General features: G+C 43.4%; 1 protein-coding gene across 8 annotated transcripts in view; it reads right to left on the bottom strand.

Moving 5' to 3' along the window:
- Nucleotides 1-24,413, bottom strand: part of sorbs2a (sorbin and SH3 domain containing 2a) — a 105,671-nt gene extending 81,258 nt beyond the window's left edge. For 4 of the 8 annotated variants that reach the window (XM_036933532.1, XM_036933534.1, XM_036933535.1 and 1 more), the window contains exons 1-2: nucleotides 23,803-24,412; nucleotides 5,330-5,459 (exon numbers count right to left, since the gene is read on the bottom strand). The gene's annotated coding sequence lies outside the window, so the exon portion shown is untranslated. Of the gene's footprint in view, nucleotides 1-5,329; nucleotides 5,460-23,802 lie in introns of all 8 variants that reach the window. The other 4 variants (XM_036933530.1, XM_036933531.1, XM_036933536.1 and 1 more) reach the window with 3 other exon arrangements.
- Between the last annotated feature and the right edge of the window lie 406 nt (nucleotides 24,414-24,819).

The following is a 24,819-nucleotide window of genomic DNA, read 5'->3' as shown; positions in this document are numbered from 1 at the left end:
TTTTAAATCAAATAATATCTCCCCGTTATAAGGGATCTGTTTGTTCAACCTCTCTACTCATTAGCGGACCCCCCTCTGTGTGAACGAATGAGCCTGGGAGGGGGACAATACACTGACCCCCTCATTCCCAATACCCATACTGGGTCTGAGGCGGCAACAACAGAGCCCGGTGTTGTCCAGCAGGGTTGCATCACATCATTGCTATGGCGGCTAACCGCCAACGAGCAGTAGCCACTGCCCTGAGAGCGCTAATGTAAGCTAATGCAATTACGCAACACAAGGCCCTGCTCTGTGGCTGGGGGCAAAAGCAATTGGATATGACAACCTGCGGTGTTGCTTCTGTCCAGTGTGGGTCCGGGATTACACTGTATTGTTATAGAGCAGCAGTAGAAACTTCTGGAGGCACAGGATGATGATTAGAAGAGTGAGGAGAGAAAGACAGAAAAATATTGAGAAAGAAAATGGAAAACAGGGGCAGAGGCAGAGGGAGCAAAGTGACAGTTCGAAAAAACCATGACGACAGAGAACGAGAGATAGAAATAGAGATGGGGAGCAGAATAGGACTCGTTCAGGTCACCACTTCATCCCGTCAGGCAGAAACAGAGAAAGGGCAAGAGCGCTAGCTATGATTAGCATGGTAGCGTTATGTAAGCTGTATGGCAGAATGGTCCTCTAGCAGTGAACAATACCTCAAGAGTTGCCTCTGCGGTCTCCTCCACCCCACTGGACCATGGCCATAACGATTAACAGTTAGCGCTAATGGGAAGTAATTGCAGTATAGAGATGGACTGCTATCCAAAACCAGATCGAACCGGTTCATCAGAAAAGTAGGGAATTATCATATGAGTAATTTGTATGCATTCAAAATGTGGTTCCCTACCAATGTGTGGAGATGTGGATAAGGATAAACAAGTCAAGGTAGCCTGGAGTGAAAGGACTGCCCATAAATCTTGCTCAATTTGGCACTCTTTCTGTTGTTCTGTCTGCCTGTCTCTGTCATTCTGTCTACCTGTGGTCCTGTCAGTTCCTCGGTCTGTCCCTCCATCTCTGTAGACCTGCAAAGTCTGCAGTCTGGCAGGACTGCCTATCTCTCTCTGTGTGTGTGTGTGTGGACACGCTGGAGGAGGAGCCTCGTCAGCGGTGGTATTTCAGCTCACATCTTTATTCTACTGAGGGACTGTCTGTCCATAGGCCATCGTCTCCATATTACATACCCTGATGAATAGACCTGGCAGACGTTGGCACCATGTGACCTCACAAACAAAACAGAAAAGAGTGGAGTCAGTGGACTGATAGTATGACGGAACCCCAATGTTGACCACTGTCTCGCGATCATATTTCACCTGTCAAGTGCCATGCTCAGTCCTATGGAGTCTCGTGGAATCGTCTACTTGAATGCTGCAGAAATGGCTATCTGCACTGCCAGATAGTCTATTTATGGAGACTTTCTCTGTAAAACAGCAGGCATTCCTGACAGGCCAAGTTTGGTAAGTCAAATCAGTGAAAAGTCACTGCTAAGCATCTGAGAAGGATCATACTAAAACGTCCCACTGCTGAGAAGGGTAATAGGTTCTGAAGTCCTAGGAGGGCATAGGGCGCAGAACTTTTCAACTCCATGCTTGGAGGGCTGAGCCCCAAACACTGCCGGTGTTCCTCATCTACGTTTTAAATCGCGACACGAATCAATCCATTGGCGAGCAACTAGGTAGAAAAGGAAACGGAAGCTCTGCATGCCTGCGATTAAAAGGCCTTGGTGAGGGCTTCTATACCGTCTTTCCATCTCTGTGAAGCCGGCCCAACATATATTTTAATAGGCCTGACATTTCCTATTCGCGGCTAGGCGGTGTGGAGGAGACAGACGTTATGGGGAAGTTGGGAGCGAGAGCACCGTCTGTTAACTGGGTGTTTAGCCTTGGAAAGAAGACCTTTTGTGACGTGCGAAGAGCTAAATAGCCCCACGGGGGACCTGCAGAGTCTTTAGAGAGCCTCGTTATTCCAAAAACACTCCTATGCTAATGCCAATGCTAACACTAACGACTTTGAAGTTGGAGGGAATATGGTAGTACGAGTGAAGCAGCTAGCCTAGCACTGAAGGAAAGAAGGATAGAGAGGATCATGATTCAGGCAGGCTCAATGCTAATGCTACATCACTAATGATAATAGCTAACTGCTAAATGTTTTGAAGGCGAAGGTGGAATGTGGAATGAAGGGTGAAGCAGCTGGCGCAAAGAGAATTGCCCTTCCAGTGCAGAGAATTGAGACACGTATGAATTCAAACTTTCTGGCTCAATGCTAATGGTTTTGAAGGTGAATGTGGCTATCTGCGGGAATGAACCAGTAGGGGTAATGTCATGCTAAGACAATTGCTCTTCAACTGCAAAGGGGGACAGCGTTCCCTGCATCCTTGCAAAAGACAATTTAGCGGTATGGCTGATGAATTACCCCACTCAATGAATACATGGTGGATATAACATTGATATTCATATAACCTACAATCAGGCTACTAGACAAGCATGATTAAAAAGAGATGTAGACGTCAACACAACAAGATTGACTATCAGCTGTAGCTTATAAAGTATTACCTCCCCATAGACGGACTGAATTCCCCAGGTGCCAGCGTGAACTGTGTGGAGTAGGATACGGTGGTCTTTAAACGAGGGGCGAGTGGGTTATACTTACGTCCCTTAGACAGGCCCTTTGCCCTCCAGAGGGCTCTGGAGCAGAGAGAGAAGTCTATTTACATTTTAGTCATTTAGCAGACGCTCCTATCCAGAGCGACTTACAAGAGCAATTAGGGTTTAGCGCCTTGGCCTATCAGGAGGGGACTTTATAGGATCTGTGTCGTAGAGGGTAACACTAACCTCTGCGAGTTAAAGATATTCCCGGGCCAGGATGCTTTACTGTCGGATAGGCACTCTGTAATGGTGCCGCATTTAACTTTTTGAGTTTCGAGTCGTTGTCCTTAGACACTGATCTAAGCTCAGCTTATCACCCCCAACCTTCGGAGGTGAGGGTAGAGTAAGGGATAGGGGGGGGGGGTAATGCAAAATTGTCTTCTGATCAGCTTCAAGGGGCAACTTTATAACACTCCGAAAGTTCCCCGCGAGATCGTGGGGCAAGTGGATCAGAAAAGGTCACCGAACAACGTTTATAAACTCAGAGGGGGGACAAAGTCAAAGGCTTGACATGTAAAGAATGTCAAAGACAAACTCTTGGTGTGTATAGTTGGACTGGAGAGCCCTTGTTTTGGTACCAGTCTCAATATTGTGGGGTAGGACTGTGTACCAGAAAAATACTTTAAGTACCCTCCTGGTGTTTTGGGCTCTTGTTACAGACAATTCTACTTCTATTTTCATCGCCGTCATCAAATAGCAACAGGCCTCAAGAGTGTCGCTGTGACACAACCCTGACACACTACTCGCCCAGCTAACGGTAAGCAATAGCAGACATTACATAGCACTGAAAATGAGTGTGTGTGTTATTGTCTGTGCAGATCTGTGGGTGTCTTTGCTGACCTCTGTGTGTGTGTGTGTGTGTGTGTGTGTGTGTGTGTGTGTGTGTGTGTGTGTGTGTGTGTGTGTGAGCATGCAACTGTTTGTATGCGTGTGGTTGTCGTTATGCACGCTTGTTGGTGTAGCTGTGCATACGTGTTTGCAGAGTTTCACTTTCTTACACGGCATTGTAACTCAAGAAGCTTGTTTTTCACTGCTTGCTGCAAAGCAATCTTTGTCTTTGTGTACGACAGGGACTTTTAACAAATGACCCTAAACGGCATGGTATGAGGAAGATAAAAATAAATAAAAAACAAGAGTTGCCAAACCAGACACATTTATCTTCAACATTTTTCAACCTAACCTGAAATCTGCTAATACTTCAACTGAGACCTCTTGCCTATCAAGCCCTCATCTTCCTGAACTAAATTGAAATCCTTTTCCTGTAAATAAAACTGAACCACATTCCATCCATTAACGCCCTATCGATTGATCACTGTGGACACTGTGCGTACACAACCCTGTGAGGTGAAATAGTCACCCGAAAGTGTGGTGGTGGTGGGGGGGTAAAAATGTCCTTGTCCCATTCGCCAATGGGCATGCAACAAAGCGTCCCTGTGTGTGTGTGAGGTCAGGGGGAACAAGGGCCAAGGGATCCGCGCTCTCTCTCTCTCTCTGCATGTGAGAGTGTGGACTCAAGGGGTGGGTGGGGTCAAGGTGGCATTCCACAACACCTCAGAGACTGGCCTAATGGACAGATAATTGTGGAGGGGAAAAAGAGCAGGATGAAAAAGTGAAAAGGGTAGAATGAAGTAGGAGGGAGAGAGAGGGAGAGAAAAGGCAGGGGAGGGTTTGGGGAATTGGTTGGTTTCGGTTGTCTTTCAATATGGGTTCAAATTAGAGTTATGGAAGCCTTTCCGGATACTGCACAAAATTCAATCCATGTCACTCTCTCTCTCTGCCTCCATCTTCCCTCCATTCTCCCTCTCATTATTTTAGCCATGTTGTATTTGCAATATGATGACACATCAGGGTTCAAGAAAGACAAGTGGCATGGGACCAGCAAGGCTGTGTAAACATGATAAGCATTGACAAGACTGCAGAGGCGAAAGCCCTATAAGCCATACACCATTTTGACAGGCAGCCGACATGTTAGAGTTGAAAATGCAAGCAACGTATTGTTTTTTTGTGGCTGTATTGTAGACTATTTGAAGAGCCTGGTTTGGGTTAGATGTTCCTATGTTCCAAATGAAAGCAGAGTATGTTTTTTTTTGTCTGGCTTTTTCCTGAGGTTAGAGGTTCGGGAAGAAAAACCCTGGTTTTAATTGAAACCATTTTTGTCCTGTCCACTGTTGGGTTTGGCTATGGTGTAGTGCTGGGATGTAGTGGTACTGTTCTGTTCCAACAGACAAAGAGTATCCGATCTAATCATATTACAAAAACATTTTTAAAGTGCAGATTCTCAATCAAAAACAAATTACTAAAATCAAATACTATAATGCAAAAAGCAAATAGACTTTAAAAAAAATAGTAAAAAATAAATACTTAATAATTTTGGAGTGCCTCGTAAAATAACGGATAAATAAATAAAAAATAAAAAATAAATTACTGCTGGACTATTCCATTCACTTTGCCCTCATTGTTGATCTTATGAATTGTTATCAAAATCATACATCCAGTCCACTGATACGCAAGTGCTCGACTCCCAATGGTTTGTGAGGCATGTCCGTTCCAACAAAGCCTACTCTGACTGACATTACACCTGTAAACACAGCAAAAACTCATGACCTTTCACGTACAGACAGCTAGTGCAAGAGTGGCAAAAATAAAAATCTTACCGTCATAAAAATCAAAAGCTGGGAGACTTATTCGGGAGAGACGGGCATCAGTGATCTCAATTCTTCACTCGTTCCGGAGAATTCCGCACTCCTCCTCAGGCTTTAAATCCAGAGCCTAGTCTGTCCGATCCTGGGAAGCACCCAGATGCAACAGAGAGAAGAGGAAAACAGAGTTAGAGAGAGAGCGAGAGAGTTCCCTGTTTAGGTGAAGCAGTGATGAGAGAGGGCTATTTTGAGACACAGACATGCTGCAACTACAGGACTGGAAAGTTACCCCTAGAGTAGGTGGGTCAGAGTGTGTGGGAATGTGTATGGGGGGTGGATAAAGTGACAGGATCTGCTTCTGAATATATATGCCTACATACATACATACATACATACATACAATACACGTAGCCATCACGCAGTTACAAACCCACAAGCTCACACACACACACACACACACACACACCTCCCCATCCCAGGCATGAGCTATGTCAGCGGGGCAGTAGCTCAGTAGCAGACAGGCATTCCTCTGTCAGGATAAGCAGCAGAGTCAAAATAAATGATGGATAGACTAGAAGGGGGACGGAATGGGCAGACTGCGCGGAGTGAGGTGTCAAATAGGTAACGCAAAACCATCTCTCCACAGCGTCGCTATTTGAACGATTATGTGTGTGCCATTAACTTATTGGGCGCCATGTAAAGTGGAGTTCCCACACAGAAATGATGTTGAGCAACAAGCCACATTTGATATACCCCATGCAGGACACAAGCTTTTGCTCTCTGCTGTTGACGGTTTGATCATCCGTCAGAAGAGTTGGCCCGGCTCAGTGTGATGATCCGCGAGCACATAAACATTAAGCGCACACACACACACACGTCGCGCACACCGTCTCCTCCACCCTATCCCGACCAGCTATTCGCAGGCAAGTGATGTAACTAGAGCTATATTCACCTTGCATTTAGAGGCTGGTCATCCCATAACGTAACACAGCTACTGGGCAACTTCCACCTCTCTAAACGCAGCAGTAAACCAAACAGACACAAATAGATACAGCAAGGGACATACACAACATAACATAAGCTTCATCCGCCTGGTCCCTGAGATGTTTATTAAGTTCCTTTAATGATCCCTTTTGGATGAGTCAAATTACACTCACTGGTGGTCACTGATGAGGTAGCCAAGACTGATAAATTATTCAACATATTTAACAAAAGGAGTTAGTTATCGTGGACGAACCTCAATTCATTACCGCAATTTCTCCGGTGAACTTCACCGGCTTCGCCCCAATATACTGTAATACATCATTACTTACTCATACTTAATTTGCTACTTTCCAATCAAAACAGATGGATGACAAGACTGGATAGGTTTTCAATTACATTTTTTCATCAAGATGAGTCATTTAAAAATCAGTGGCCATGAAGGAAATGAGATGAGGAAGCTTTCAAGGAAATAGTGGAATAAAGAGAGAGATTGATGTTTTACTTGTTACCATTTTGAAGCAGAGGCTTCCATAACAAACATGCCTACAGAAACTGCTGTGCCAACCACTCCCTTTTCTTGTGGATTTTGGGTGACTCCTACAATTGCCAACCACAAGAGCTAATTTGGCCATTTGGGGTGTAGCTTTGTGTGTTGTGAGGTCTGCGATGCATTTATGCTGTTTGCAGAAAGGCACAATGATGTACAGCACAGTGTCTATTATGGGGTCCCCACTGTGAACGTGCTAAGGGAAACGGAGAGTTTCATGTTGTTGGAGAGATGAGGACAATGCTATCCCTATCTGTGATGGGAGAGGAAAAATAAGTTGTATTCCATCCACTGCTAGAACTTCCTCTTGCGTTAAAATGGCTCCAATGGTCTGCAAAGATTACTTGCAAACTTTACTTAACATCATGTATTATTGAGCTATAAATATGCATGCCTCGCATGTGAATGTACCATACAATACATAGACAAATATACTTTGTGTGAAATGAAAGTAGTCTAATTGTAAAGTTAAGGTCATGCAACCTGAATTGCAAGTCTTTATCATCCACATGCTTCGAGACACAGAAATCCCTGTTAATAGAATAGGTGTTGAAATGATTCTGACACTAACTAACTAATGTGATGCTAACTAACACCACATAGTTTCTAAACCCAGTAGCGCGAAATCGCAAAACTTCCGGGAACATTTGTGAAGCCAACCAAGCAGACCAGGGTTTGTGGTTTGAGAAGTCAATGTGAGAAATGAACAATTCTTAAGTTGTTCATTTTCTCAAAATCTAAAAAGGGCACAACCTAGATTGGCGCCAATGTCTTAACTTCTTATGGCTGCAGGGGCAGTATTGAGTAGCTTGGATGAAAGGTGCCCAGAGTAAACGGCCTGCTCCTCAGTCCCAGTTGCTAATTTATGCATATCATTATTAGTATTCGATAGAAAACACTGAAGTTTCTAAAACTGTATGAAAGATGTCTGTATAACATAAATCATATGGCAGGCAAAAACCTGAGAAGAAATCCAGACAGGAAGTGAGAAATCTGAGGTTGGTCGATTTTCAACCCAGCCCCTATTGAATTCACAGTGGGATATGGATGAAGTTGCACTTCCTAGGGCTTCCACTAGATGTCAACCGTCTTTAGAAACTTGAAAAAGACTTCTACTGTGTTGTGGGGCTGAATGGGAGCTGAATGAGCCAGGTGTCTGGCAGAGAGCCAAGGGCTGGTCACGCGCATTTCACATGATAGCGAAGACAGAAAATTTTATTTATTTTCTGAGTGCCGTCTCAGATTATTGCATGGTTTGCTTTTTCCGTAAAGTTTTTTTGAAATCTGACACAGCGGTTGCATTAAGGAGAGGTATATCTATAATTCCATGTGTATAACTTGTATTTTCATCTACATTTATGATGCAAAATCACTGGATGTTTTTGGAACTAGTGAACGTAATGCGCCAATGTAAACTCAGATTTTTTAAAATATAAATATGAACTTTATCAAACAAAACATACATGTATTGTGTAACATGAAGTCCTATGAGTGTCATCTGATGAAGATCATCAAAGGTTAGTGATTAATTTTTTGTGCTTTTTGTGACTCCTCTCTTTGGCTGGAAAAATGGCTGGGTTTTTCTGTGAGTTGGTGGTCACCTAACATAACTGTTTGTGGTGCTTTCGCTGTAAAGCCTATTTGAAATTGTACACTGTGGTGGGATTAACAACAAGATTACCTTTAAAACGGTATAAGATACATGCATGTTTGAGGAATTTTAATGATGAGTTTTCTGTTGTTTTGAATTTGGCGCCCTGCACTTTCACTGGCTGTTGTCATATCATCCCGTTAACGGGATTGCAGCCCTAAGAAGTCGTACATGTTATTACTCCAACTTCGTGAAGTGGCAAACTGGCACGTTTTTATTCTCGTGAAGTTTGGCGCGAGACGACCGTTAGACCCGATGACGTGTTTCTGCACATGAGCTTAGCTAGCCAATGTCACACTGAGAAGCAATTACAGCCTGTCTTCATACTGCGCAGTCTTTGCTCATACTTTCAACTAGTTAGCTTGATGCTAACGTATACTAACAACAAGCTAACTCCTAGCAATAGAGCTAGCAACAAGTCAACCGCGAACTGTGCTAACAACAACAACCTGGTGCTAACTGATGCTAACAACAAACTAAGTCCTAGCAATAGAGCTACCGACAGTTGAGCCGCTACCGCTAGCTAGCTCAGTGCTAACAAGCAGGCCCAGAGAAACTCTCAACCACCTGCATGTCCAGCAACTATGCAGTGTGACAAAAAGTTAAATGTAGCATCGATTCAGCCAGCTGCCCGTCCTGGATCAACACAGTCCGAGTCCCTGTCACCCTGCCAATGATGAAGTGGTAACGTTCAAATCCCCTCTAAAAAAGGTACAGACGGCCACTATGGAAATAAGCAGCGCTGACGACATGATAACATGTCTCCTGCCACTGAAGTAGTCCCATTCTAAGCCTGGCACCTTGAGGACCACAGCGATTGGGGTGTCAGCTGTCATGATTAAGCGGCAACTGGCAGCGCTAGCTGCGGTATCTCGACGAGCAGAGAATTGACATGTGCTAATGATGTAACCTATTCAGACAGATCATGCACCTAAAAGGAACGGTCTGTCATTCTGTCTGTTATTCTGAGGGCCAGAAAGAGAGCAATTTTCAGCCTGTTCCATTTCAGTTCTAGTCATGAAGAAAGATAAAATGGGACGTTTTCATCCAACCTGGTACTGACCAGTCTTACGGCATTTTAACACAAATTGGGCATTGTCGCTGATTGCTGTTCAGGTAGAGACTTCAGTAATACATGATTGTTAAAGGGAGAAACTAATGAACCAAATATGTTGCACGAACAGCTCTGGAATTATTACATTAAAGTACCAGAGACGAAAAGCTGGCGCGCACACAAATCTATGAGCCAATCAGGACTAGACGGGGCACGTCAACATTGTCTCACCGGCCTGATTTCAACACCCAATCCATTATCAGCACCAATATGGGTCCAGCCATTCCCAGCTAAGTAAGTGACAAGTTATAAAAAGCAGAGAGGAGCAGGATAAACACACATTACAGTGACACAATGTCTGCATCCCAAATGACACTTTTCCCCTATAGAGTGTGGACCAAAAATATAAAAACGAGGACCAAGGCCGATATTTCATCCCACTAGCAAACATCCCAGAAAAGAACCTTAAGCCCAGTGACTTTTATGTTTGGGTGGTTGGCTTCATACAAATACTCTATGGTTGGCTTAATGTATGTCACCTACGGATAACAAGGAACACTGTCCTGGTATGTTGATTATATAAAACCTGTTATAATAGTCTATTTAAACTAGGTCTAAGTTAAATCATATAGAGAGCTACAGTATACAGTAGCAGGTTATGTGACCTTTGCCATGTAAAGGCTAGATGCAACCCTATAAGATTAATGCCAAAATGGCCCCAAATAGAATTCAAAGTAGGCTGTGGCTAAAGTTAACATACCCTTCACATATAAAATAAACTGCATCCCACTGTTGAGCCTGAACCTTATCAAACGTTTTGGGACGTGAAGTGTTGGGAGATCGATGTCATAAGTGGGAACATTATTCTCCTATGATAGAGTGCCGTAAGAATGTTATGAACATTATGACACGAGTCATCCATCAACCCTGCTCAACCTCTCCCAGACTCCCTCACACCTCTGCCGTGGGACCCACCGACGGGCCCATTTCCTACCACCTCGCCCGGCAGCCAATCGGGCACCCACGCTCACTACTTCCCTCGCATTCTGCCCGGTAACGGGATCCAAACTGTTGACGGCGGCGCCCAGCCATTTTGGCTTAGGACGTGTCGACCCCGGGATTTACACATACTTGACTGGTGCAAGGTTTAGAGACGGGAGGGCTTTCTTTAGCGCTATACCTCTCATCAAACCGGAGAGACAGAAGCAAGGGAGGGAAAGAGAGAGGTGGTGTGTGTGTGTAGCCCTTACTTCCTCTACATACCCCAACGCCAGTTCCGCCATATCGGAGTTGTTGGCGCAAACTACTCTCGCAGCTGGTGCACCGTCCGGTAGCGTATGTCATCGCCACAATAGAATACACAGAGAGAATGAGAGAGAGCCCGAGAGAGAAAAAGAGTGAAACGGATGTAGGATTGTCATTAATACTTTCCTCCTCCGTAATCCTTACTGCTCATTTTCACAGCTTATCCCGGGCCCACAGAAAGGTCACAGAGGAACAAGCCTTGGGCCAGGGCCAGAGGGGCACCACCACTGTGCCTTTTCAGAGAGAGCTTGACCTTTGACCACCATGAATCACTGCACACTTTTTCCACCGCTAGCAACAAACAGGACGTAAACAAACGAGACCCGGGAAGGGAGTAGCTGGTTTGACACTATAAAAACATAACGGTCTCATGAAGAAACGTAGGCTTCGTACATTTAATAACCACAGAAATAACTCCTACATTTGAAAACACTGCAGGCTTAAGCTTTCAGTACTTTATGTTGATATCTACAATATTCTACAGCGCCCTAAAGCATTATAGAGGATTTGCTTAACTCAGCGATAGCTGTTTCTAGAGAGGGGGGGGGGGTCAATTCAACTAACTGTAACTTTGTTCCCCACTGAAGCACTTTAGAAAAGTACAATAGTCCTGCTACATGTAGTGAAAATAGCTCATTTGTGTGTCCTCTTTCACACAGAGAAGATCTGTTGGTGTTCCAGTGACATCGACCCCTCTTAATGCTGTGAAAATAACGCCTGGCTCCCAAATGCCACCCTAACCCCTATATAATGCACTACTTCCAACCATAGCTCTATGAACAGGGTGCCATTTGGGACACTCAACTTGTCATATCCCGCTGCCTAATGGTAAAGGTCAATGGGGTCCTTTGTCACAAAGAACTCAGCCGTGGGACTTCCTTATCCAGGTAATTTCCATGTAAAGGACTCATGAGCACCAACATGTGAAGTTCATAAGAGCATGTACAATTGGGTGCCGGATGAAAACTAAGAGTCTATGAAGGCATATACACTGAGGCACATTGACTCACCAGGTCAATCCAGGTGAACGCTATGATCCCTTATTGGTGTCACCTGTTAATTCCACTTCAATCCGTGTGGATGAAGGGGAGGAGACAGGTTAAAGAGGGATTTTTAAGCCTTGAGACAATTGAGACATGGATAGTGTATGTGTGCCATTCAGAGGGTGAATGGGCAAGACAAAATTATTAAGTGCCTTTGAAAGGGGTATGGTCGTAGGGGCCAGGCGCACCGGTTTGAGTGTGTTAAGAACTGCAACGCTCCTGGGTTTTTCACACTCAACAGTTTCCTGTAAGTATCAAGAATGGTCCACCACCCAAAGGACATCCAGCCAACTTGACACAACTGTGGGAAGCATTGGAGTGAACATGGGTTAGCATCCCGGTGGAATGCTTTTGACACCGTCTAGAGTCCATGCCCCGACAAATTGAGACTGTTTTGAGGGTCAAAAGGGAGTGCAACTCAATATTAGGAAGAAGTGAATACTTTTTCATAGCTACTGTTTACAGGCCTCCTGGGCCGTATACAGCGTTCCTCGCTGAGGTCCCTGAATTTTATATCAGACCTTGTAGTCATGGCAGATAATATTGCAATTGTTGGTGACTTTAATATACACATGGAAAAGGCCACAGATCCACTCCAAAAGGATTTCGGAGCTATTATTGACTCAGTGGGTTTTGTCCAACATGTCTCTGGACTCATTGTCACAGTCATACCCTGGATCTAGTTTTGTCCCGTGGAATAAATATTGTGGATCTAAATGTTTTCCCTCATAATCCTGGACTTTCGGACCACCATTTTATTACGTTTGCAAATCGGAACAAATAATCTGTTCAGACCCCAACCAAGGATCATCAAAAGCTGTCCTATAAATTCTCAGACAACCCAACAATTCCTAGATGCCCTTCCAGACTACCTCCACCTACCCAAGGATGTCAGAGTAAAAATAATAATTGAACCACCTAATTGGGGATCTTAATTTAACCTTGCGTAATACCCTAGATGCAGACACACCCCTAAAAACTAAAACATTTGTCACAAGAAATTTGCGCCCTGGAATACAGAAAATACCAGAGCCCTGAAGCAAGCTTCCAGAAAATTGGAAAATAAATGGCGCTCCACCAAACTGGAAGTCTTTCGACTAGCTTGTAAAGACAGTAACATGCAATATCGAAGAGCCCTCACTGCAGCTCAATCATCCTATTTTTCCAAACTAATTGAGGAGAAAGAGACAACCAAAATGTATTTTTGATACTGTCGCAAAAAACAGCATTGAACGAGAGGATAGCTTTCACTTCGGCAGTGATAAACGTCTTTGATGAAAAGATCATGATCATTAGAAAGCAAATTACGGACTCCACTTTGAATCTGCGTATTTCTCCAAAGCTCAGTTGTCCGGAGTCTGCTCAGAACTGCCAGGACCTAGGAACAATGGAGACACTCAAGTTTTTAGATCCTGTATCTCTTGATACATTCATGAAAATAGTCATGGCCTCTAAACCGTCAAGCTGCATACTGGACCCTATTCCAACTAAACTACTGAGGGAGCTACTTCCTGTGCTTGGTCCTCCTATGTTGAACATAATAAATGGCTCCCTATACTAGAGGTCGACCGATTAATTAGGTCCGATTTCAAGTTTTCATAACAATCGTAAAATATGTAGTTTTGGGCGCCGATTATTTTTTTTTTACACCTTTATTTAACTAGGCAAGTCAGTTAAGAACACATTCTTATTTTCAATGACGGCCTAGGAACAGTGGGTTAACTGCCTCGTTCAGGGGCAGAAAGACAGATTTTCAGCTTGTCAGCTCGGGGGATCCAATCTTGCAACCCTACAGTTAACTAGTCCAACGCAATAGGACCTGCCTCTCTCTCGTTGCACTCCACAAGGAGACTGACTGCCTGTTACGCAAATGCAGTAAGCCAAGGTAAGCTGCTAGCTAGCATTAAACTTAAACAATCAATCATAAATCACTAGTTAACTACACATGGTTGATATTATCTAGCGTCTGATTGAGCATACAAGCATACAAGTATCTGATTGAGCGGTGGTAGGCAGAAGCAGGCGCGTAAACATTCATTCAAACAGCACTTTCGTGCGTTTTGCCAGCAGCTCTTCGTTGTGCGTCAAGCATTGCTCTGTTTATGACTTCAAACCTATCAACTCCCGAGATGAGGCTGGTGTGACCGAAGTGAAATGGCTGGCTAGTTAGCTCGCGCTAATAGCGTTTCAAACGTCACTCGCTCTGAGCCTTGGGGTGGTTGTTTCCCTTGCTCTGCATGGGTAACGCTGCTTCGATGTGGTGGCTGTTGTAGTTGTGTTGCTGGTTCGAGCCAGGGAGGAGCGAGGAGAGGGACGGAAGCTATACTGTTACACTGGCAATACTAAAGTGCCTATAAGAACATCCAATAATCAAAGGGTAATGAAATACAAATGGTATAGAGGGAAATTGTCCTATAATAACTACAACCTAAAACTTCTTACCTAGGATTATTGAATGTTAAAAGGAACCACCAGCTTTCATATGTTCTCATGTTCTGAGCAAGGAACTGAAATGTTGGCTTTCATATTGCACTTTTACGTTCTTCTCCAACACTTTGTTTTTGCATTATTTAAACCAAATTGAACATGTTTCAATATCTACTTGAGGCTAAATTGATTTTATTTATGTATTATATTAAGTTAAAATAAGTGTTAATTCAGTATTGTTGTAATTGTCATTATTACAAATACATGTATTTTTATAAATTGGCCGATTAATTGGTATCGGCTTTTTTGGTCCTCCAATAATCGGTATTGGCATTGAAAAATCATAAGCGGTCGACCTCTACCATATACACCGGGTGTGTACCAAACTCACTAAAAGTGGCAGTAATAAAGCCTCTCTTGAAAAAGCCAAACCTTGACACAGAAAATCTCTACATTGGCTTCCTGTTAAGGTTATGGCTGATTTTAAGGTTTTACTGCTAACCTGCCGTACGTACCTACACGTATGCTACAGTCACAAGATGCAGGCCTCCTTTCTGTCCCTAGAATTGCTAAGCAAGCAGCTGGAGGCAGGGCAGGCTTTCTCCTATAGAGCTCCATTTTAATGGAATAATCTGCCTATCCATGAGAGAGATGCACTCGGACTTGACCTTTAAGTCTTTACTGAAGACTCATCTCTTCAGTAGGTTCGATAATTGAGTATAGTCTGGCCCAGGGGTGCAAAGGTGAACGGCAAGGCACTGAAGCAACAAACTGCCTTTGCTGTCTCTGCATGGCTGGCTCCCCTCTTCTCCACTGGGATTCTCTGCCTCTGACCCTATTACGGGGGATAAGTCACTGGCTGTCTTGTGCCCTTTCATGCCGTCTCTAGGAGGGCTGAATCACTTGAGTGGGTTGAGTCACAGACGTGATCTTCCTGTCCGGTTTTGCCCCCCCCCCCCCCTCGTGCTCATGCGGTGGAGATCTTAGTGGGCTATACTCAGCCTTGTCTCAGGGTAGTAAGTTGTGGTTGAAGATATCCCTCAAGTGGGTGGGGTTATATTCTGCCTGGTTGGCCCTGTCCGGGGGTATCGTCGGACGGTGCCACAGTGTGCCCCCGACCCACCCGTTTCAGTATCTATGCTGCAATAGTCTATGTGCCAGAGGGATAGGGTCAGTCTGTTATATCTGGTGTCATTATCCTGTCTTATCTGGTGTCCTGTGCGAATTTAAGTATGCGCCCTCTAATTCCCTCTCCCTCCCCTCCAGAAGCACCTGAGCCCAAGGATCATGCCTCAGGACTACTTAGTGGGAACAGCTCCTTGCTGTTCCCACTCCACCTGGTCGTGCTGCTGCTCCAGTTGCAACTGTTCTGCCTGCGGCTAGGGAAACCTGACCTGTTCATCGTACGTGCTACGTTGTTTCAACGCTCTCTCTACCGCACCAGCAGTCTCTACCTCTGAATGCTCGGCTATGAAAAGCCAACTGACATTTACTCCTCAGGTTCTGACCCGATCCACGCTCTACAACCACTGTGATTATTATTTGAACCTGCTGGTCATCTATGAACGTTTGAACATCTTGAAGAACAATCTGCCTTAATGGCCATGTACTCTTGTAGTCTCTACCCGGCACAGCCAAAAGAGGACTGCCACCCGTCAGGGCCTGGTTCCTCTCTAGGTTTCTTCCTAGGTTCCTGCTTTTCTATTAAGTTTTTCCTAGCCACTGTGCTTCTACATCTGCATTGCTGCGGTTTGGGGTTTTAGGCTGGATTTCTGTACAGCACTTTGTGACATAGGCTGATGTAAAAAGGGCTTTATAAAAACATTTGATTGATTGTATATACAGTCCCAATCAAATGTTTGGACACACTCATTCAAGATTTTTTCTTAATTGTACTATTTTCTACATTGTCAAATCTATGAAATAAAATATATGGAATCATGTAGTAATCATGTAGTAACCCAAAAATATTTTTGCTTATTCAATGTAGCCACCCTTAGCCTTGATGACAGCATTGCACACTCTTGGCATTCTCTCAACCAGCTCCACCTGGAATGCTTTTCAATTAACAGGTGTGCCTTGATAAAAAAAAGTTAATTTGTGGAATTTATTTCCTTCTTAATGCATTTCAGCCAATCAGTGTTGTGACAAGGTAGGGGTGGTATACAGAAGATGGTATTTTACCAAATAGGGTTAAGTCCATACTATGGCAAGAACAGCTCAAACATGCAAAGAACAATGACAGTCCATAGTTACTTTAAGACATGAAGGTCAGGCAATGTGGAAAATTAAGAAATGTTTAAGTTTCTTCAAGTGCAGTCGCAAAAACCATGAAGCGCTATGATGAAACTGGCGCTCATGAGGAATGCCACAGGAAATAGTTACCTCTGCTGCAGAGGATATGTTAGAGTTACCAGCCTCAGAAATTGCAACCCAAATAAATGCTTCGGAGTTCAAGTAACAGACACATCTCAACACCAACTGTCCAGAGGAGACTGCGTGAATCAGGCCTTCATGGTTGAATTGCTTCAAAGAAACCACTACTAAAAGGACACCAATAAGAAGATTTTTATTGAATTTCCAAAACATATAATATACTTGCAGTGAAGCCGCTCAACAACTACATCACATCAATCATCCAACAGACTCCCATTTAGAGCGACACACAGAAGCATCCGGGGTCAACGCCCTAACCAAGGGCACATTGACAGATCTCCCACCAGGCCAAAAGACGTGAACCCTAACCTTCCAAGATCCCCCCACAGTTCCCCAATAGCTGTCACTCAACCATCTGAGACTCCTCCCACAGTCCCCCCCCCCATGAAAAGATGTAATACAATTAATTCCATTCCCCACCCCAAAGAACCCCACCCCCCCAAAGCACCAACAACCAAGAAAATGAACTAAAGAGAGAAAAGACAAAAGAAAACAGCAAACCAAAGAAAAAAAAAAGGACATCAAGGACAACTAAAATCATAACAGCAAAATCAACTGTATATTTTGAGTGCACATCTGGCACTATTACATGTGTATGTGTGTATTTGAATGAGAGTGTGTGTATATGCATGTGTATAAACACCTGCACATCATCAGCCAGCATTAGCTGTAAAAGCACTGCCCTTCAGTGTCATTCAAACTCACTTTTTGTTATGTTTTATTTTGATTTATCTTTGACCATCATTCAATCTCCCGCAAAGCAACTCCACTCCCATTCCACCCATCTCTGCTTGCCACCCTCTTCAGATTCTACACAGAAGAAGAGACTTGCTTAGGCCAAGAAACACAAGAAATGGACATTAGACCTGTGGAAATCTGTCCTTTGGTCTGATGAGTCCAAATTTGAGATTTTTGGTTCCAACTGCGTTGTCTTTGTGAGACAAAGAGTCGGTGAACGGATGATCTCCGCATGTGTGGTTCCCACAGTGAAGCATGGAGGTGGTGGTGTGATGGTGCTCTGGCTGGACCACTCAAGGACATTCAGAGACTTGTCCCAAAGCCACTCCCGCATTGTCTTGGCTGTGTGCTTAGGGTCATTGTCCTGTTGGAAGGTGAACCTTCGCCCCAGTCTGAGATCCTGAGTGCTCTGGAGCAGGTTTTCATCAAGGATCCCTCTGTACTTTGTTTCGTTCATCTATCCCTTGATCCTGACTAGTCTCCCAGTCCCTCCTGCTGAAAAACATCCCCACTGCATGATGCTGCTAAAAAACAATCAATCTTAACATAATCAATAGTTAAACTAGTAATATCATCAACTATGTGTAGTTATCTAGCTTGTCCTGCGTTACATATAATCGATGCGGTGCCTGTTAATTTATCATTGAATTTAACGAGCGCATTTGTGAAAAAAGCACTGTCGTTGCACAAATGTGTACCTAACCATAAACATCAATGCCTTTCTTAAAATCAACACACAAGTATATATTTTTAAACCTGCAATTTAGTTAATATTGCCTGCTAACATGAATTGTGTCACTTCTCGTACGTTCTGTGCAAGCAGAGTCGGGGTATATGCAGCAGTTTGGGCTGCCTGGCTCGTTGCGAACTGTGTGAAGACAATTTCTTCCTAACAAAGACCGTAATTAATTCGCCAGAATTGTACATGATTATGACATAACATTGAAGGTTGTGCAATGTAACAGCAATATTTAGACTTAGGGTTAGATAAAATACGGAACGGTTCCGTATTTCACTGAAAGAATAAACGTTTATTCTTTCGAAATGATAGTTTCTGGATTTGACCATATTAATGACCTAAGGCTGGTATTTCCGTGTGTACTTATATTATAATTAAGTCTATGATTTGATAGAGCAGTCTGACTGAGCCGTGGTAGGCAGCAGCAGGCTCGTAAGCATTCATTCAAACAGCACTTTCCTGCATTTGCCAGCAGCTCTTCGCTGTGCTTCAAGCATTGCGCTGTTTATGACTTCAAGCCTATCAACTCCCGAGATTAGGCTGGCAATACTATAGTGCAACCTAAAACTTCTTACCTGGGAATATTGAAGACTCATCTTAAGAACCACCAGCTTTCATATGTTCTCATGTTCTGAGCAAGGAACTGAAACGTTAGCTTTTTTGCATGGCAAATATTGCACTTTTGCTTTCTTCTCCAACACTTTGTTTATGCATTATTTAAATCAAATTGAACATGTTTCATTATTTATTTGAGACTAAATTGATTTTAGTGATGTATTATATTGAGTTAAAATAAAAGTGTTCATTCAGTATTGCTGTAATTGTCAATATTAAATATATATATATTTTTTTTTTTTTTTTTTTTTTTTTAAATCGGCAGATTAATTGGTATCGGCTTTTTTTGGTCCTCCAATAATCGGTATTGGTGTTGAACAATCATAATCGGTCGACCTCTAGTCCTGGTGCATATTGTTTGTTAAACTTTTAAATTAACGTGGCCTCCGGAGTGCCGCAGTGGTCTAAGGCACTGCATTGCAGTACTAGCTGTTCCACTATAGATTCTGTGTTCAAGTCCAGGCTCTGTAGCAGCCGACCGGGAGACCCATGGGGTGGGCGCACAATTGGCACAGCGTCGTCCGGGTTAGGGGAGGGTTTGGCCAGCAGGGATGTCCTTGTCTCATCGCACACTAGCGACTCCTGTGGCGAGCCGGGCGCAGTGCACGCTGACATGGTCCTCTGACACATTGGTGTGTCTCGCTTCCGGGTTAAGTTGGCATTGTGTCAAGAAGCAGTGCGGCTTGGTTGGGTTGTGTTTCAGAGGACGCACGGCTCTCGAACTTGGTCTCTCCCGAATCCGTACGAGAGTCGCAGCGATGAGACAATTGGATACCTCAAAATTGGGGAGAAAAGGGGGGGGGGGGTTAAAAAAAATAAAAGCTGATTCGACAGATCCCTGCTTCCTCTGTCACGCCACCTCAATTCACCTTTCTCAAATCCTAGCCTCCCATCTCCTAACGCAATCCGTTATGATTCTTATAAGAAACGGCAGCCATTCTTCCTGGGGTCCACACAAAACACTAATGGAAAAGAACAGCAACACAAATTTAAACTAAGAACACTATGAATTAAGAACAATATGACTATTTAAAAACCAGACAAGATCTAGCCTTTTGTGACTGTAATCCCACTATAGCTAAATCAGGCTAAGGGCAACTGAGCCGCTTACTATGAGGGAAGCCCTAAAGTCCACGGCATGCAACCTTCAGCTTCACTTCATCATTTCGAACAATTAACAATTACCGTGATATGCAGTCGTTTAACTTACTTCAGTTAAATTCACTGACTAAATCTCCGTAAAATAAGAGTGTCTGCTAAATGACTAAAATGTCCATTTAAACTGATGGCAAACACAGTAGATAGTTGGAAGGGCTACTAAGATGAACGTTTCTGTGGAAAACTGTCATGGGAAAACTACAGTATGTCTGAATAAAAGGTAATTGAGTTGCTGTATTGGAGACCAGCAAATATCCTCCACAGCACTTTAATCAAAAGGGTTCTGAGAAACAGGTCAGGCAAGCTTTTCAAAGACAGACCACTTGAGCCATGACATCAGCTCTTCTTCTAAAGCAGGAGAGAGAGAAAGAGAGAGAGAGAGGGACACACAAAGGAAGGGTGAATGGGCAAGAAAGGGACATAGAAAGGAAGAGAGTTGGAGAGAAGAGGTAATAAAAGAGAGAGCAAGTGAAAGAGGGAGAGAGAGAATGTGCGACCCCTGTTCTGTACTTTCGGGAGAAACCGTATCGCATTCTCCAAATCCCAGATGGCCCGCCTAGATCCTGCACCACTCCCCTCAGTAACTCTAACTGGCAGGTAGCAGGTGCAGCCACATAGCAGTAGAGGCAGGACACTAACGCCATCCCTCCCTGGGAAATCAATCAAGTGAAAATGCGATGATTGTCTCATTAATGTATGGTTATATTTAAGCCGTCCCTCCGGACTGTTTATTGGCTAGCTCGTCTTAGTGACATCCATTCAAACGCCAAGTTGCCAACTGTTGATTCCCATTATGAGTTTCATTGGACTAGGTTGGATTTCTCTCTTGTTTACACACAAACACACGTTACAAAGTAGTTTCCAAATACACACACCTACTTCCAGAATTACACACAAACCCACACACTGACACTTCTGCAAACACACACCCCAGACTCGCTCGCAGGTACCACGGTATGCGGTTCCCATAGTGATAGCATTACACAGTATTCATTCAAAACAAAACACATCGGAACTGAACAGGAAGAAGGGAAGGCATTAAAATGAGTGTGTGTGTTTGTACGTGCATGTGTGTGTCTAAATGACTAGACTGACAACAGGAAGTCACCACCGGCCTTTCACTTTTTCTCATTATGTCATCCCTTTATTTGTGGGTGGGACCGAGTTACAGTCTTGAACATTTCCTGTCAGATCGCTGGGCATGAGTGAGCTCACTGAGCTACTGTATGTCAGACACGGTAGTCTTTTTCACAGCCACCGTATCGTGTCTGACTTAAATAGCCTACATGACAGTTCAGCTGTTCTATGTGACAGAATTCATTTCACCAATTGAATAGGCCATGAAATGCCATCAACTTTCTTCAAAATAAAAAATGATAATGTAAAACAAGTCATTTATTTTGTGCTACTGCATATAACAAATACAATTGATCAACTAATGTGATGCAAAACACCCTGAGGAAGGCACAGTGATGCTGAAACGTTGGTAAATACCCATTAAATTGCTGGGAGTTTATACATGGAGTGTGCGACTTAATTGTGATGGTTATGTTTTGCATAAACTGACATCATACGACCACCTTCAGGCTGATAATTATTATCATTTTAAGACTAATCAATAATTGCCTACTATGGCAAATGTTAAGACTAATTGCCATTGTTGAAGGGCATAGCAGTGAGTGAAGGAAGTGAAACCCCAGTAATGCTGCAACAATTGGCCAGGGTAATCTTCTTAATGTGCACTAAGCCTTTTATGCCCATGCAGTGGGGATGGTGTAATGACGCGAGTCTATTCTGCTAGAGCCCAGTGAGTGAAGGGAGGTTAATGAGCATTTGAATCCAAAGAAAGGGATTTTCTTCAGTGAAAGTGAATGGGTGATAACAAATTAAAATCAATTGTATCACTGTATTCATTTTAAAATATACAAAGGAAGAAGAGGGCATTATTTGGTAAGTATGAAAACTGGAGAAAACAATGTAATTTACTCAATGTCCGGTTTTCCAAGTAGGCTATAATCATTTCACTCAACATCTCCTACACAACTTACAAAGTAAACATGGATGGTGTTGATTGCTGGCTTGGCTAATGATCACCTAGTCCAGGGTTTCCCAAACTCAGGCCTGGGCACACCAGCACCCTGGGTGCATGGATTGGTTTTTGCATTAGCACTAACACCACCGATTCAAATAACCAACTCATCATCAAGCTTTGGCAACTTGGGGTTCAACAGGGGTTATTCTAATAGCTTTAAAGTTCTTTGAAGAACCTTAGGGTTCTTGGCACTGAAAATTGCCCCCAAAAGGTTATTCCATGGGAGGTGGGATTCATTGAGGGACCTCCTTAGTTGGTGGGGGTTCTTGGGGGAAACTAACACACTAGAGGATATACCCAATATATTTGGGGCTCTGTGGGAGTTTCTCATATTTGGATTTTTAAATTCTGCTTTGACACTAAAAAACACAATAAACACTGAGAACTCAAATGTTATTGTTATGCGTAGTATTATTATTAAGGGGTAGTTAAAAAAATTACCCAAAAAGGTTATTCAAGGAACCATTAAAAGGGGTTCACCCACAGTTTTAATTTGAAGAACCCCTAAAGGATACTCCAGGAACCTTTTCTTTTTAGAGTGTAGGGCAAAAATATAAACATTTACACCCAGGGGCAACATGGTCTCAGAGCATTTTGTAATATTCTGTATGCAAATCTAAGACCTTTCAATTAGTATGATACCATACAAAAAGTATTATATGTATTAATTTGTGGATGTCCATCCCCCACCCCATTATGTTACGAAATACAATTTGTATTATATATGTTACGAATTTGCAAACATATGATATCTTCAGAACTCTAGCTAGGTGGCTAACGTTAGCTAGCTGGCTAACATTAGCTAGGCTAGGGTTAAGTTATGCGCTCACCCATCCAACATACTTTCAATTTTGCCTTAATTTAATATTAAGTAACCATCTGTTTTATGTAACCATAACAAACGTAACATATTACACTAATTTGAGTGTGCCGGATTTACATTTACTACGTTACGTCTAATCTATGAGACCAGGCTGCCAGCGGGGGCACCGGGACCGAGTTTGGGAAACACACAAGCAAGAACAGTGCAACAATGTAATTATTGTATTCAACAAGAAATCCACTTTTCTACTCACAACCCCCTGGGCCCGTCTCCACTAATGACAGTTTAATGATGGTCCTTGTCTAATTGTTATGTTAATTAACGTGGAAAAATATTGGCGCATCAACTCGAGAGCATCCTTTCTTGTTCAAGAAGGTCACGCTAGACCGGGTTACCGTAAACCTTCTTATTCATTGCCAAGAACTGGCAACACCGGTCCATTGGAATGTGGTCAAACCCACTTCGATCGAATTGAAGTCGAGTCGTGTTATCGAGAAGTTGACAAGGAGAAACAAGGAGAAACTCGCCATAATAAAAGCTCCAATTTGTTGTTCAAATTATGTTTTTTAATATGCTACAATATAGAAAATGTATTGGGATACGCAACAACAACTATTCCGCTATGGCAGAGGACATTTAGGCTAAGCATCAGCACTGTTGTTTTCGTGAATGCATTCCCAAATAAACAAACCGCAAAACACGATGTTCAATTAATGTTGCCTTAATTTGAACATTGGCAACATTGTAGACTTTTCTCAGGATATTGGATAATGTTTTGTCTATGATATGAAACGATGTATATAACCTAGCTACAATATCAGATGTGCGTTAATTGCAGTAGCGGTAGCTTGCAGTGGCTGTTGCGACATTGCTTACCTCAAAGCGAACGCGGAGACATCTGAAAGAAATTCGCTCTGCAACAAAATACGGTATCAACCTCGTCGACAGGAGCCTGCTTGGCCGGTATTAAAGTCCATACACATCTGAGAGAAGGGAAAATGGGCCGCGTATACGCTTTTGGCCAGCAGAATTACGAATGACACCGCACACCTGCCTCGAAGTCCTCAATTAGCTCGGTCCAATTTCAAATTAGCAAACGGCGCATGGACGTTGCTACTACACCGTGCACGGGCAGGCAAAAGCAAGGCAACAATCTTTCTTCCGGGTCACTTGCTCTCATTCGGAGCTATGGAGATAGCGTTGCAGTAAAACTGTCCCTTTACTCCTGACAAAACGCCGTCTCACCACGACAACACCTCTGAAGAGGGGCTAGCTGAAGAGGAGGAGACGAGAGCTCACATTGTTCCCGCATGATCGGTGCGCGTAGCGACGCGGCTAGGTGCCGCCAATCTGACAGCCCAGGAACAGTTCGCGTTTATCAGATATCATCCAATGGCTCGAGCCTGCCTCCTTGTTTCCCAGGGAAAGGGCGGTTGTATGCGAGGATGATGCTGTGTTCTCCTCCACGTGTAAAATGGCCTAGTGCAGTAGCCTATGGTGCAGTTCAATGGTCCCTCCCGTAGTCATGGCAACGACCCAGGTTCAATTATGTGCTCTTCTGAGAGGATGGGATGGAGATGAGAGATGTGCAGGTCACATATAACAGGGCAAAATGTCATTCCCTTACCTCTGCATATAGTTTGCAAAATACCTTCACATGTGCTTACAATGCAGTGGCCTATCTTGGACCCTGTAGCCTATATGGCCTGTTTCTCTGCACTACTAGTTAGGATGCACAATAAGCCTGCAGTGTACGATCCATTGTTAGGCAAATATATAACTTATCTTCTGCAGGTGCGCTATCAAGATTTTCATTTTATCAGGCATTGCAAACACACACCCATATCGTATCACCATAGCCATCAAAGTATACCAACAATATTACATGTTGTA

Source organism: Oncorhynchus mykiss, chromosome 10, assembly GCF_013265735.2.
Source record: "Oncorhynchus mykiss isolate Arlee chromosome 10, USDA_OmykA_1.1, whole genome shotgun sequence".
Classification (NCBI taxonomy): domain Eukaryota; kingdom Metazoa; phylum Chordata; class Actinopteri; order Salmoniformes; family Salmonidae; genus Oncorhynchus; species Oncorhynchus mykiss.
Note: the sequence above shows the minus strand (reverse complement) of the source record. Positions and strands in the feature narration are given on the sequence as shown.